Source organism: Microcebus murinus, chromosome 11, assembly GCF_040939455.1.
Source record: "Microcebus murinus isolate Inina chromosome 11, M.murinus_Inina_mat1.0, whole genome shotgun sequence".
Lineage (NCBI taxonomy): Eukaryota > Metazoa > Chordata > Mammalia > Primates > Cheirogaleidae > Microcebus > Microcebus murinus.
The window spans coordinates 9,093,323-9,109,440 of NC_134114.1; positions in this window are offsets into that span (position 1 = coordinate 9,093,323).

Genomic DNA, 16,118 nt, shown 5'->3' on the forward strand with positions numbered 1-16,118 from the left:
CAGCTAAGGTAATCACAATATTGACATTTCAATGTGCATTGCTATTTGCAATTAAAACTTAATACATTTTTGTCAGACAGACTCTCAAATTGCTTCTTCTTGAGTGTGAGTGTGACCTATGACTTGCTTTTAACTGATAAAATATGACAAAAGTGATGGGAGTCACTGTGATTATGTTACAGCAGATCGTAAGTTCCATCTTGCTAGCGGGACCTCTCAGTTGCCTTGTTGGCTTCCATATGGCAATGGACTCAGTGTGGCCTCTGGGTATCGGCTGGCAAGGAGCAGAGGGCACCTCCAGCTGTGACAGCCAGCAAAGAAACAAGGCCCTCAGTCCAGCAACCCAGGAAGAATGAAAGCATGCCAATAACCACATGAGCTTGGAAGCGGATTCTTCACCTGTTGAGCTTTCAGATGAAAACCCAGCCCTGGCTGACACCTGGATTGCAGCCTCATGAGAGAACATGAGACAGAAGGCCCAGCTAGGGTGTGACAGACTTATGAATTTTAGAAACTGGGAGATACTAATAATATAGCATCCTGTATGCTGTGTAAGCTGTGAAGTGTGTTAAGATTGTTATGCAGCAATAGATAACCAACACAACATCTAAAACTGGATTCTCTCTGGGAATGCAAAAGGGATTTGAAAAAAATCATTGGATTCTTTTTCAGTTTTTTTAATTCTCTCACTCCTCCCCTTACATTCTTCCCAGTGTGTTTTCTTTCTCTTCTCTGTTTTATTCTTTCTCTTTCCTTCCCTTCTCTTTATATTTTGTATACACATTCCTTCCTTTTCCATTCTTTCTCTTTGCTTCCTACTTTTTTTTTTTTTGCTCAATTGCACAGTTATCTTCCTAGTCACATTGAAGGTTTGGGCATATTGTTGGCTTATTATGTAAAAGTGCACAAGGTGATCTCTCCCCTGCCAGCAGAGGCCTGGGAACTGGACATATGGCTGAAAGGCCTGTGCAGTGATGTTTATTCACAGGGAACAATCAGTCACCTCGATGCATTTTCAACCTGATTGTAACTTCAAGCCAGAAATATGTTCTCCTGGAACTTATTCCTTTGCTATTGTTGAAGTGGAGTGGCAGAACAGGGCAAGGTGTGAATTCTTTAATTTCTTCCTTTTACCTTCACATGATTTAATTTTATACATTGTTTTGAAGGACAGATATTATAGATAAGTTTGAGTTTTGGGCCCCAAACATGGGTCTTTTGGAGGAAAGTAGGTTCAATTTGTGGAGTCTGATGAAAAGAGACCAAGGGAGTTGTAAGAAGCTGAAACAGATGAAAAGGTGAGAGCTGAATGCACATTTTACCAACACTCATCCTATGACAGTTTCTGCATCTGTGTGGAAAAGTCCAGCAGATTCTGTTTCTGGATGGTAGTATCTATATTATGGTCATTAAATATGAAATGTCCAATTTTGAATAAAAGGTGTAGTTTATTATATCTCAAACAAGAAGCAGTACAATTAGTCAAAGTATCCACCTAAACTGTCAACACAATTTTGCCATCCTAACGGTAGCTTCTCTATGCCAGCAGATAAGAAGCCTGGAGAGCGAGTGGTGATGAGATTGCAAACGGTGTTTTCCACAGCTTGTTGAGAATTGAATACTTTTCCTTACAAGAAGTGGTTGAAAGCCTGGAAGAAGTGGCAGTCAGCTGATGCAAGGTCTCGTAAATTTGGTGGATGACAGAGTTTCCACGTCCAGCCTCCGTAGTTTGAGGAGAGTTGTTTGTGCAACATGTGGTCTAGCGTTGTCTTGCAAGAGGTTTGACCTGTTTCTATTGACCAATCTCCACTGCTTAATCACTAACATCCTCCTCATTTCATCCAGTGGCCTGCAGTAGACATCTGCTGAAATGAGTTGACCAGGTTTCGTGAAACTGTAGCAGATAATACCAGTGCTGGACCACCAAGTAGACACCAGTAACTTTTTTTTTTATGAATATTCCGCTTTTTAGACTGTGTTTCGGCATTTCATCTTTATCCATCCATTGTGCCAAATGTTTGCAGTTATCAAAAAGAATCCATTTTTCATCATATGTAAAAATACAGTGTAGAAATGGTTCTCCTTTATGTCTAGACAGCAAAGAAAGGCAAGCTTCAAGACAATTTCTCTTCTGATGCATGTTTAATTCTTGCAGAACCCATCTCTCCAACTTCTTTACCTTGCCCATTTTTTTCAAATGGTCCGGTATTGTAATAGTAACGTCAAACCTTGCTGCTAATTCATGTGTAGGTTAAGATGAATTTGCTTCCACTATAGCTTTCAGCTCATCATCTACCGTGGTCTCAGGTAGCCCATGTGGCTCATTTTCAAGGTTAAAAATCACCAGAATGGAACTTCTCCAACCATTGACATACCCCGTGCGTTCATTAGCCACATCCTTCCCAAACACTTTGTTGATATTTTGTACTGTCTACTTTACACTCATTTCACAATGAAACTCGTGTTCTAAAATAACACAAATTTTTGACTTATCCACGGTTTCACAAAAATTGTTCTAAAAAAACATTTGAAAGATGATTACAAGCCACAACGTGCATTTGAAAGACTGAGGATGTAACCCTCACAATAAAATAAAACAAGAAATGTCAAAGTGAAATGTCAGAGATGTCAACTGTCAAACTTAGTACTTAAGGAAATCGGACATTTCAGACTTAATAACCTTAATATTTCTTGCTCTCACAGTGTCTTAATTTACATGATTTTTTTCCCTGTCACTTGCACAATCTTTCTACCCTCCCTTGTGTGTCATTTCCACCAACTACAGCCTTTCTGGACCACTTATTACCATAGGCCATGTCATGCACTTGAAATTGTCTTGGCTGTTTTTTCTTAAATGATCTGCCATTCCATCTTCCCCTTGACAGCAAGAGAAGCTCTGATCATGTTTCATCTCAAAATGTACCTCCACTATTAAGTCATTTCTGATCTCAAAGTCAGAATTAAAATCTGTCCTCTATGCTGCGGTAGTGAGTGTCCTGGTACTCAGTTCTACTTAGGAAGCATTTTGCAAGTCATTATGTTTGCCTGCCTCACTAGAGTTCAGGCTTCTTGATAGGAAATTACTCTTTTATTTTATTGTCTTCTCTCTAAGGCCTAAATTTGTAGATTTCATAAAATATTAGTTCAATATTTTCTTGATACCAGTTCATCTGCCAAACTTAAAGTAAAAATCCACCTCTCCCCCCAAAAGAAATAATTTATTTTAAAGTTGCGAATAAACATATAGCTTTGTGAAGTTGTTACAAAAATCAATATTAATAAATCAAATATACCAATTGAAGCCATGTTCCCTAAGCAACTGAACAACAATTTCACAACTCTATTTTTTCCAAGCCTTTCTCTACTACACAGAATTGGAGAGCCTATAAAATTAAGGTCAATTTAACTTCTGCTCAGCAGGAATACAATTGCAAAGTTCAGTAACTTGCCAAGCAAAAACACTCAACATTTTCTTTAGGATTCCTTAGATTATAAACTTTTATACTTTACAATTTATTATTGGTATCTCATTTTCTTTTGGTAAGATTTAAATATTTCCCTTGCTTTGCCATCTTCTTCCTAAAATACTTTTTAGAAATAAAAGTCATATAGATTTATATAATTTATATTATCAGCCTAAATGTTTGTCTAATCAAGTAGCTGCTACTTGAAAAAGTAATTAGAAAACACAAATGTACACTAGAAAAATACTAATATTTATAACCTTATTAATACAAAATCATTTTTACTTATTTAGATATCTCACATTGTCATTCAGTTGCTTCCACAAATTCTTTTTATCATCAAACCTGTAGAAAATGGTGTCATTGTTCCAGATCATGATATTTTCACGTAATAAAGAAGTCAACATATTTCAATATGTTTTAAATACAGCTACTTCTGTGTGTCTATTCATACAATTAAAATATCTATATCATTTAAAGGCTTTATATTCTAAAGGAGAATCTTATTTATTGTTCCTGGTAATAAAAAACAGGCACTCAGTAATATTTTTATTAATAGTGTTAATCATTTGACATTAAGCACACTGTATTATCTGAAATTTAAAAGTAATAATAAAACACTTAAAAATATAGAGTGATCGCTTGGGCATTTTAACTTCACAGCTTGTTTTGAAAATATCAATGGGGAAAAGGTACAACATGCCAGATATATGGCTTTTAATTCAGAGCAAGTATGTGACAAATTGCATGACCAGCTGTGCTTTAGTCTTTTGGAAGATCATTCATTACACAACATCAATAATTCTGACACCTTGAACATTAGCTTTTCTTATAAATTGGAAGTATGTTTAAAGTTTTCTAGAGCATAAATTTAACTGAAGTTAGTATATGGCTAGTTCATAAGAAAAAGTTGGCTGACTGAAAGACTGATATATGGAATAAAGACAAAATTTTATTTTTTTTAAAAAAAATTGGGTAAGTATACATGGGCTCTAATTAATATGTTCTACAAATTCTCTTTTATTTAGAGGACATACAATGACAAAATCAAGAGATTAGTGGATTTTTGCAAAGCATAGTGATTTTGTTTTTGAATGAATCTTATTTAATAAATTTAATAATCTCAATGAATACTTAAGCACTTGATTTAGTCTTAAGGAATACCTTACAAAATAATGTATGATTATTGGGTTTCTGTAAAGTATTTAAAAATATATTATGCATTTTACTATACAAATTCCAGTACGAATTGAGTCTCCAATGTATTAATTATCTCAGATTCAAAATAAAGTGCTCACTACAAGAATTTTATAAATTTAAAAAATTAGAATATAATTTTTAAACATTTAATTATATAAGGAATATAACTGCCTTATGTATGATTGCTTGCCTGAAAACATACCAAGATCAGCAACTTGTCCACAAACATTCTTTTAGTCTCTAGATATAGAGTCCATGAGTGTGGTTTCCACATCCTTTGTGACAACATAGAGCCTCCTGTGTATACTCCTGAACATGTGAGATTTCACACTCAAGACTGACATGTATGCAGAGTGGGTATCCCTAAATCTTCCTGAAGGTGGGATGATGCATGTCAAATACTACATGGACAGTTACTGATAGGAAACCTACAGCACTGGTGATAGTTGCAAGAGGGGTGTTAAAAGAGAAGGGTGATTACAAATCAGATTACAGCAGAAGAAAGGTGAATGAAATGAAGCGTAAAACACTTCAAGATTGTCAGTGGTGATAGAGAAAGGGAGGGTAGCTTGAAGATCAAGGAAAGTTAGTTTAAAAAATATTTTCGAGGCTTGAGGATGGGAGTTAAGAACCTCTGGAATGGTAAATACTGCAGGACATGGAGGGTATAATTGACTTTATTCATAATTTATTGAATTTTTTTCATGTTAAAAGACTAGATGTTTTGGGAGATCTCTATTAGGTTATTAATTATGAAATGTCTGTTTTCCTTAAGTACTGAGTTTTGGATTATTTTCTATGATTTTTGAATGAATATTCATTCTAAAAGAGTGATTCCATGGCCGGGCGCTGTGGCTCACGCCTGTAATCCTAGCTCTTGGGAGGCCGAGGCGGGCGGATTGCTCAAGGTCAGGAGTTCAAAACCAGCCTGAGCAAGAGCGAGACCCCGTCTCTACTATAAAATAGAAATAAATTAATTGGCCAACTGATATATATATAAAAAAATTAGCCGGGCATGGTGGCGCATGCCTGTAGTCCCAGCTACTCGGGAGGCTGAGGCAGAAGGATCACTCGAGCCCAGGAGTTTGAGGTTGCTGTGAGCGAGGCTGACGCCACGGCACTCACTCTAGCCTGGGCAACAAAGCGAGACTCTGTCTCAAAAAAAAAGAGTGATTCCAGATCCACATGCTGCTAGTGTGGATTTCATTATTTCTTTACGTTATTTACCCCAAATCATGTTTTGTTCCATGTACCATTAAATACTTAATTATGATTTTTCCAACTATGAAGTTATTTGTGGACATTTTACAGAAATAGAAAAATTATCTCATAAAATTGACTTTTCTGCATTTCACAAAATCAGGTTTATTTAGGTCTAATAATGATAAAAAATGTTTACATATATCAAATATGCATTTAGCAAGAAATATTCTTAGGTATTTAAGGAAAAAGCAAAAGGAAAATATGGTTTCTTTTCAATATATTTGATAAACATTAAATTAAAAAGTAAATCAGTTTATTTATGGCATATATTAGTTTCATATTGCTGCTATAAAAAATTACTGCAAATTTAGTGGTTTACAACATGTATGATCTTACATTTCTGGAGGTCAGAAGACCAAAGGGATTCTCACTGGGTTAAAATGGAATCAGCAGAGCTATGTTCCTTTTAGAGGCTCCTAGGAAAGAACACAATTTGTGTTCATGAGTTTCTAGAGGTCCTCTGCATTCCAGGGCTTGAGTCCCCTTCCTCCATCTTCAAAGCCAGTTGAGGAACAGACAGAATATTTTCTGGATTTGACCTCCTTTTGTGCCTCCCTCTTCCACATTAGAGGACCCTGTGAATACACTGGGGTTCCCCTAACTCCAGGCAATTGCTATTCTACTCTACTCTCTGCTTCTATAAGTTTGACTATTTTAGATTTCACATACAAGTGAGATCATGTAGTATTTCTCTTTGTGTCTGGCTTATTTCACTTTGCATAAAGTTCTCCGTGTTCGTCCATATTTCACAAATGGCAGGGTTTCCTTCTTTTGTAACATTGAGTAATATTCCATTGTATATATATTACATTTTCTTTATCTGTTCATTCATTGCCAGACATTTAGTTTGTTTCCATATCTTGCTATTGTGAATAATGCTGCAATTAATGTGGGAGTGCAGATATTTTTTTACACATTGATTTTATTTCCTTTGGATAGATACCCAGAAGTGGGATTGCTGAATCATATCATGCTTCCATTTTCAATTTTTTGAGGATCCCACATACTGTTTTCTATAATGGCTTTATTAATTTATATTTCCATCAACAGTGTACAAGTGTTCCCTTGTTTCCACATTCTTGTCAATACTTATTTTCTTATTCTTTTTAATGATAGCTATTCTAATAGGTATAAGATGATAGCTCACTGTGGTTTTAATTTGCATTTCCCTGATGATTAGTGATGTTGAACATCTTTTCATATACCTTGTCACAGGCCATTTGTATATCTTTCAAGAAATGTCTGTTTAGGTCATTTGCCCATTTTTTATTTGGATTACTTGTTTTTGTGCCATTGAGTTGTATGAGATCTGTGTATATTCTGATTATTAATGTTTTGCTAGATGGATAGTGTGCAAATGTTTTCTACCATTCTGCACATTGCCTTTTGATTCTGTTGATTGTTTTATTTGCTGTGCAGAAGCTTTTTGTTTGATGCAATGCCACTTATCTATTTTTGCTTTTGTTGCCTGTGCTTTGGTGTCATATTTAAAGATCATTGCCAAGGCCAATATCAAGAAGCAATTTTGTACATTTTCTTCTAGTAGTTTTATAGTTTTAAGTCTTGTGTTTAAGTATTTAATCCATTTTGAATTGATTTTTTTCATTCTTTTGCATGTGAATATTTAGTTGTCCTGACACTATTTATTAAAGAGACTGTCTTTTCCCGATTGTGTGTTCTTGGCACTCTTAGCAAAGATTAGTTCATCATAAGTATGTGGACTTATCTAACTTTTCTATTCTGTTATGTTGGTCTATATGTTTTTATGCCATTACCACACTGCTTTAATTACTATAGCTTTGTAATATATTCTGAAATCAGGAAGCGTGATGCTATTCATAATTCTTCTCTCTCAGACTTGGTGCTATTGATATGCTCTACTCTTGCCTATGCTGTAAAGACATAATTTATTGGTACTGTCTTTACTTTATCTACTCAGATATATTTTAGAACAACTAAAAGTGAAAAAGTACATTTTATACTTATTGTTTTTTTAATGTATACATTCCTTTGATTGAAGAGCTTCCTGTAACATTTCTTGTAGTGTAAGGCTGTTGCTAATAAATTTTGCCTTTTTTTCCCTTTTAATTCCCTTTCAATTTTAAAGGATGCTTTTGCTAGTTAAAAAATTCTGGATTGACTTTTTCTCAGCACTTCAATGATACTACTCCACTGTGTTTTGGATTGCACATTTTCTGTTTAGTAAACATCCATAATTCTTATCTTTTTTTTCTTTCCTTTTTTTTTTTATTTCGGCATATTATGGGGGTACAGATTTTAAGGTTTCAATAAATGCCTATTTCCCCCCCTCCTGCCAAAAGTCTGAGTCTCCATCATGACCATCCCCCAGATGGTGCACATCTCACTCACTATGTATGTATATACCCGCCCCCCTCCCCCCTCCCACCTGCCCAATACCCTATTACTGTAGCACCTATGTGTCCACTTAGGTGCTACTCAGTTAATACCAGTTTGCTGGAGAATATATCTGGTGCTTGTTTTTCCATTCTTGGGATACTTCACTTAGTAGTATGGGTTCCAGCTCTACCCAGGAAAATATAAGATGTGCTATATCGCCATTATTTCTTAGAGCTGAATAGTACTCCATGGTATACATATACCACATTTTATTAATCCATTCTTGGATTGATGGGCACTTGGGCTGTTTCCACAGCCTTGCAATTATGAATTGTGCTGCTATAAACATTTGAGTGCAGGTGTCTTTTTTGTAGAGTGTCATTGGATCATTTGGGTAGATGCCCAGCAATGGGATTGCTGGATCAAATGGTAGATTCACTTGTATCGCTTTAAGGTATCTCCATATTGCTTTCCACAGAGGTTGAACTAGTTTGCAGTCCCACCAGCAGTGTAGGAGTGTTCCTCTCTCTCCGCAACCATGCCAGCATTTATTGTTTGGAGATTTTTTGATAAAGGCCATTCTCACTGGGGTTAAGTGATATCTCATTGTGGTTTTGATTTGCATTTCCCTGATGATTAGGGATGTTGAGCAGACAAAAACATACGCTGGGGAAAAGAATCCCTTTTCAATAAATGGTGCTGGGAAAACTGGATAGCCACCTGCAGAAGGCTAAAACAGGACCCACACCTTTCACCTTTCACAAAAACCAACTCACGCTGGATAACAGACTTAAACCTAAGGTATGAAACTATTAGAACTCTAGAGGAAAAAGTTGGAGACACTCTCCTAGACATCGGCCTGGGCAAAGAGTTTATGAAGAAGTCCCCAAAGGCAATCACAGCAGCAACAAAAATAAATAAATGGGACATGATCAAACTACAAAGCTTCTGCACAGCCAAAGAAATAGTCATGAAAGTAAACAGACAACCTACAGAATGGGAGAAAATTTTTGCATCCTATGCATCCAATAAGGGACTGATAACTATAATATACTTAGAACTCACGAAAATCAGGAGGAAAAAAATCAAATAACCCCATTAAAAAGTGGGCAAAGGACTTGAACATAATTCTTATCTTTATTCTTCTGAACATACTATATCCTTTTTCTTTGGTACTATTTAAGGTTTGCTTATCTTTGGCTTTAAGCAGTTTTAATATCATGTGTATAGATTCTTGTTTCTTTGTGGAGGTTAATTATTTTTATGCCTTAAAAATATACTTTTCTTTCCCTCCTTTCCTTCTCTGCCTCATATTTCCTTCCTTCCTTCCTTCCTTCCTTCCTTCCTTCCTTCCTTCCTTCCTTCCTTCCTTCCTTCCTCTCTCTCTCTCTCTCTCTTTCTCTCTTTCTCTTTCTCCTTCTCTTTCTTTTCTTTCTGTCTTTCTTTCTTCTTTCTTTCCTTTATTTGCCTTTGGTCTTGGAGTTGAGTCAATCCATTTGGAACCTGGTTGGGATTATTCATTTTTGCTGTTGTATGTGCTCTGATCCTTCTTTGATGGTGGACTCATTACTTACTTGACATTTGCTCATCTGCAAATAGGAGTGCAAGGGCAAAGAATGTTCTCTTTTATTCTTTCTCAGCGCCAGTCCTTGGCAGGGACTCTGTAACTAGGTGTTGGATGTGGATTATTCTTAGGATCCTGAACCTCCAGTGTTACTAAAGGATGACTAATAGTTTGGACCCCAGAGATTTTCTTTCCCCCACCTCAGGGATAGAGGGCTTCTCAGTTCTGTTCCAAGATCAGTTGACATGGATCTTTCCTGTATTGTGAAGACAAGTGAAGTGTTGGGCTTTGTGTCTTCCCTAAAACTGTTCTGTGTCCTTGATAATCATTGTTTTTCATGGCCATCTATCTTTTTAAGGTCTTTCATGGCCATCTACCTTTTGAAGGCCATGGAGAAGAGCCCATGAGTGGGTATGAATTCCCCTGAATCTATGGCTCCAAGGGGTCTATATTTGCATATCAGTCCACAATCAGTCATTAGGAGTTTGTTAAAAACTTTAGCTAACTTCCTACCAGCTCACGTGCTTCCAGTATCTGCTTCAGGGATGCAAGTATTTATGTCCTCTCTCTCTTAGATGATACCTGTCTTCCCACAGGTTTCAGGTTAGTGGATTGCCCTGCAACCTCAGCTCTCTGAAGAATTAAAAAAATATATATTTTTCAAATTGTTTAGCTATTTTTGTTGTAGGTATAAGGTTGGGTGGAATGCTTTTTACTAGATTTCTATGATCTAAGTGGAAGAACTAAGTCTGTTAGCCATGATTTTGATATGATTATACTCATATTTTTCTATTGATACATTAATAGAGACTATTGCTTCCCTTTGAAACAAAATGATTTAAGTTGAATTTGGCAGAATAAGTGTCTCTGTATCATTCAAAGTTTTAGTGCTATTTGGGCCAAGAATACTTAAATGTTTTGTAAAGTTTTTCTCAATAGAAGTACTTAATGTATTAGCAAATAAGTTTAACTTAAGGTAAAATATATTTCCCCAGGATTTCCATTTGTAAGAATTTATTAAATTCCAGTTCAAATCTCTGATGGTAGACTGAGACTTCAATGTGGAAGTCTGGTTTAATAATCATACACAGATTAAGCCACCATTTAAAATAAATAATACTAAAATTCCTATCTTGCAATTACAAACTAGAAAATGGGGAAATCTATTTGTATCACAAAAATGTGGCATCATGAAATGTCACCACTGTTAACTATGAAAAGATGTTTGTCTCTTACAATCATTGTATATCTTTTTATTAATTATATATTTGGCTGGTTATCAATGAATTCTTTATGGCAAAACTTAACTTTCCTTATTTTTTAGGAAAATAAAATTAAATATGTAATAATATATACTTTTTTTTCTGTTCCTCAGTGGATCATCTTGTATGTCTCATTTTGGAGAATATTCTCTTAAATAACTTACTTCTATTTATTAAGCTTACATGCTCATAGAATATTTTGGCAAATATCTTTATATTAAATTAATTATGCTTTAAAATGACTTATTGTGATTTATGTTAACTTAATGATGGTTTAAAATGACTCAGTATTTTTATACTGCTGGCAGCTTATTTATATCTTTCAAATCACAGATGTAGATAATAAATACAACTGAAGAATGGCCTTTGATTTAACCTTAATAACCTCTTTTTGTTAGATTTGACTGCTTATTTGAAGCAATCAGAATGGAACCTGATTTTGTCATGGACTAGGTTTGTAGTCCATCTCAACTTTGCCTCACCCATAAACTTTATAAAAAGAAAATCTCTATTTTCAGTAAAGAGATTCTTAAAATAGTTATCAAGTTGGAATATAGTAAACTTCATATGGTGAAAGCTTTTGCTGATATGCATACTTTAAAGTATTAATTTTGCTAAACACACTTATATTATTCTTGAATCTAATTATTGGACCTTAAGCAAGATTACTGGTATAAGGTTAAGCTACAAAGGTCCTGGAAAGTTTTAATTGTCCTTTTCCAATCAATAGAAACAATTTGCCATTGTAGCTGGAAATTTCAAGGGTGAATTAGGAAATTTAAAATTATGTTATTGGATGGACATATTTTTATGTCTAAGAGGGCAACTGAGACTTATTTATTTCAAAATAAAGAAATTTGATGAACTAAATCTGCTTATAAGGGCGGGGCATGGGCAATATATGTAACCTTAACATTTGTACCCCCATAATATGCTGAAATAAAAAAAAATAAATCTGCTTATATAGAGGAATAATAGTATTAAAAATTTAAACACTAAATATACATTTAAAATGTTTAATGAGTGTTTTATGATTAAGACATGGATAACTGAAACTATTATGAATGTGAAAACTAAGAAAGAGGAAATTTTTGTATTAAGATATAAGATTAGAAAAATCCAACAGCATTAGTGACATTCTTCATGTGATGGTAAAAATAAGCTAATTGACCAAAACTATGTTAATAGGGGAGAAAATCACTTTAATGAATATACAATGATGTGAAATACGAATAGAATATTGATGAAAATATTTGTTTCCCACTTATTATTTGTAAGTCTTTAGTGCTTAAAGCTATGAGGAATTAAAAGAAAAAACTATTATTCTGTTCAAAAAGCTTAAAATTCACTGTCCATGTGGCAGAGTAAGGACAAGATTCCACATTAGAAGGTAAAATGACATTCCATGAAAAAAAGTTGTACAAAGGGTAGGGTCATGATGGAGGGGAATATTTTCAATTTCAACAAGGAAAATGAGGAAAGGCACTTTGTGGACGAGATGTCTACTTAGTTGGAGTTTGAAGGATAAACACATATTCTTTCTGCTAAACAAAGAGGGAGGAGTAATGTGAATTACTCAGAAGAATCAGGATGAACAGTAAAGCTTTTAAAGGAATGAAACCCTTGGTAGGAAAAGAGAGGGAAGAATGTGATCATAATTGAAGAGTTACCGTTGGAAGAATCAAAGAAAATTATTCCACTGTGTGGGAGAGAAGCCAGAAGACACAGGGACAGGTAGAGAAAGGTTTACCTGGTTGAGTTTCCATCTGATGGCATCTATTTTACCCACAGAGTATGAAGTGAAGTGATCAGCTGAGAGTGTACAATGGGGAGAGTTTGGAACTTTGAGGAGATAGGAAGGGGTACAAAATTGTTGGTTTGGTTTGGCTTAGTTTTGGAAAGGTAAACTTAGAAGGGACATAAAAGTTTTTCTGACTACGTTGAGGTCCCGTTTAAAGTCTATGGTCATGGATCACATGGTAGGGTAAAAATTGCTAGCATACTTTAGCTGCTAGGGTCAGTTGCAAAACAGAAAAGGCAGATAGATATAGCTTTGAAACCAGGGTTGGTGCTTTATCAGTTGAGCAGAAAAAGGAAGAGGAAAACAAAGATATTAATATTCACAGCAGTTATTATTATACGAAAATGGCCAATGAATTCTAGTAAACAGGCAAGCATGGAAAGGATGATAGAAAATATGTGAGGCTAAGAAATTGGTAGAGTAGAGGCCCTAGTTTCAGTAACACTGAAGGTTAAAACAGGTTCAACAGTGTAGTATTTGGAATTGAGATTTTTGGTGGCCACGTAGTTTCACTGGTGATTACTAAGGTCCATCATGTGAGCAAAGACTGGGTTACTGAAATAGGATAAAGGAAAAGGTTATAGGAGGTGAGGTGTCCAAAGAGCTTTCAAATCAAAATGCAGCATGGGTCATGTATGCTGGCTTTGAAGTCAGTGAGAATGACTACAGAATAAGGTGGAAAACCAAGAACTAAAACTTTCAGTGAATGCAGTGGTGAGATTGTTGACATTTTGACATTGGTTTATCATAGCATTTGGGAGATTATAGCTAGATGGTGTGAACTTGAAAGGAGCAGCAACATTTTGGAGGAGGTAGAAGTGGAAATGACTTGGCAAAAGCACTGAGGATCATAGAGGCACATAAAAGAGAAACAGCCTCTACCTGCAAGCAGAGTCAGTATCCCTCAGAGAAAGTGATGGTTGGGTGAAGACAAGGAGAGAGAGTGGGTGAGAAGGGAAATGGACAATAGGAGAAAGTTTGATGATCCCAGATTAAATGTTCCAGATAGCAATTCTTTCAGTGGAGATAAAGGGGAATTGTTTAGGTTGAATTGGCGGATGTGTAAACCATTGTGGGTATCAGATGTCTTATGATAGCGAATGCCCTGGAGGCTGGGATGCCCAGGAGGGACTGAGACAAATAGAGGAGTACCTAACATGGCTCTCTAAAGCACTGGTTCTTTTTTGGTCAAAACTCATATCTAAAAATCATTTGATGCAGGTTCTTCCATACACATATTTTAAAAATTATTTATGTTCAACATATAGCTACAGCTTTACTAACTTTTATGGACTTTATAAATTATGCATCAAATTGAATTACATGCTGAGAAAATGCTTTTTAATTTTTTAATGTATGAATTTCTATCAGCAATGCTTTTTTCTTTTGCACCAACACCTGGGGAATAGGATTATATTTGAATAAAGACTTTGAAATTCCTCCAGGCCAGTGAAGTATTCTTGGGGCATGGGGAATACTGAAGGAGTATGAGATTCAGGCTAAAGCTTTGTAGCTACACTAAAAATTAGCAGCAAGCCAATATAGTGAAGTTGTCTTCCCCGGCTGCAAATATTATGCCACAAGAAAATTTTATATTAGATTATCAGCATAAAAGTTGCTCAGAGGAAGACTTCTATTACATACATCTTTAGTCTGATTTCTCAATTAGAATAAATGTTACCATTAGGACCAGAACTTTCAAAATAGTAGTTAACAAAATACTTATAAAGTCTACTTACTTTTTGTTTTGATTTCCAATACCCTTTATTCAGTCTCTTGCCTGTCTGGAGAGGCAATGATGGGCCTAGGTTTGAACTCTGGAATATAGTTTTATGACTTAATAGGTATTAGATAAGTTTCCATAAAAAGAAGTTAAAGGAGATAAAAATACAATGGAAAATATTGATTTTGAGGTATAAGATGTAACTGTTTTCAATGGAATGCCTTTGGTCCACTTTATAGGATCTACTGAATGTTCATGTGGTTGGCTGTAAATACCATTCTTGACTACACACTGAGAGAAAAAATTTTCTCCTGTTCATTTTTGTATTTCCCAGGTCCCTAGGAAAGTGATACCATTGCTGAATAAATTAAAATACATTTGGTTTGGAATTGAAAATTCATAGACATCTTGAAATATTAAATATCATGTTGTCACATTGGAATGGTTTTCTCCCCAAGTTTCATCTCTTCTAGTAGCCAATGCTGTTCCTTCTGAAAACCTGTCCTTCCTGATAACCTCTACTGTATCTCTGAATGCAAGCCAAGCCTGGCTTCCTTGCACCTGGGTTTGGTCAGAGTTAGTCATCACTCAATCTAGGCCAATTAGGGCTCTTCCCTGGGATTTTCAAATTAGCACTTGACTGGAGACTTCACTTTTCTTTCCAGCAGCCAAGAAGAGTGAGTCTGGAGCAGCTGATGGCCATGGCTCCTGAGATAGAAAATGTTACAATATAAAATGCAGACTAAATAAAAGCCGAAATCATTCAGAAGCTATGAAATATACATGAAAATTAAATGGTTAAATGATATTATGTTCTTCTATTTGATTCCATTTACATGAATTTCTAGACTAGGCAGAACAAACTTATTTTGATGGAAAGTATTGATAGATCTGTGATTTCTTGGCAGATTGACTTGCAGTGGACACATGCAGAATAGGGTTTACGTAGCAGGTATGAGAGTGTGATACTTAGAAAGTCCGAAGATTTGTCTAAATCATCTGGGAATTTGTATTTCAAGAGGATTCTACCATTTTCTGATAAGAATGATTCACTGGCCTAAACTATTTGTGCAAACAATTGTTTATGATGAACATTTGTTTTCTTTCTTGGAGTCTGAAATTTTTATCCTTGCTAGGGAGAGTGTGCCTACAGGATCAATGCCAATAAAAATTATGGGCACTGAGTCTCGGAAGAGCCTTCCTGGTAGACAGCATTTCACACTTGCCATTACAACTTGCTATTGGGTGAATTTAGATCATCCGGTGTGACACCAGTGGGGTAAGACTCTTGGACTCTTGAACCTGTTTTCTTCCAGATATTGCTGTATGCACCTTTCCCTTTGATGATTTTGCTTTTTTTAATCTATTTTCTGTAACAAATCACTGTCATGAGTATGTTGTATGCTGAGTACTGGGCGGCCTCTTAGCAAATCACCAACCTGGGGGTTGGTCTTGGGGACCCCTGGTATAGCAGAAAGGAACT